The following is a 661-nucleotide window of genomic DNA, read 5'->3' as shown; positions in this document are numbered from 1 at the left end:
TTTGCTAAGTTGGTCTTCTCATTGTATAATGTTGTATGTGCTTCACACTACTTTAGGATGTGCCGGCAAATGATCTAGGTAACAAGCCTTTGTGGATATCTTAGAAAGAGGTGCAGGAGGTGGAGGTGTGTGATTCAGATGCAAGTATTGTACTCATGAATATAGAGGTAGCTACAGAAGAAGCACATTTGCTTAAGATGTCCAATAAGGGGATCGGATCGTGCCCAAATGTGACGTGCCCTACTCTTCAGCAGCTTCAAATCGAAGTTTCACTGCCTGAAGAAACCTAGGACAATGTTTACGGTGCATTTTCCTTGGTAGTAAACTGTCTTCTTTTCATATATAATTATTGTTATTATATTTTAAAATGTTTATTTCATATATACTCCCTCCGTAAACTAATATAAGAGCGTTTAGAATACTAAAGTAGTGATCTAAACGCTCTTATATTAGTTTACAGAGGTAGTACAAATGTATCGCGGTATCTGCACTATTCAGAAAAAAAAAGTTGTATCACACTATCAGTATCCGAGTAACCTAGCTAATTCTAGATGCTTGAGATGCAGTTAATTGCTTACTGTAGGAACAAAGATCACTCAAATTCCGGTGATCACACAGACCAAATCATGAACCACTTAAGGAGCATCTCGATGTTACGCAA

The 661-nt window shown here is 37.5% G+C and overlaps 1 protein-coding gene across 1 annotated transcript in view; it reads right to left on the bottom strand.

The window, feature by feature from the left end:
• LOC123187844 (DEAD-box ATP-dependent RNA helicase 36) overlaps window positions 1-661 on the bottom strand; it is a 5,887-nt gene that overhangs the window by 3,785 nt on the left and 1,441 nt on the right. The gene's annotated exons all lie outside the window — the stretch shown is intronic.

The sequence above is a fragment of the Triticum aestivum genome, chromosome 2A (assembly GCF_018294505.1).
Source record: "Triticum aestivum cultivar Chinese Spring chromosome 2A, IWGSC CS RefSeq v2.1, whole genome shotgun sequence".
In the NCBI taxonomy this organism is placed as follows: domain Eukaryota; kingdom Viridiplantae; phylum Streptophyta; class Magnoliopsida; order Poales; family Poaceae; genus Triticum; species Triticum aestivum.
The sequence above is the reverse complement of the archived record's forward strand: the minus strand, read 5'-3'. Positions and strand labels throughout refer to the sequence as shown.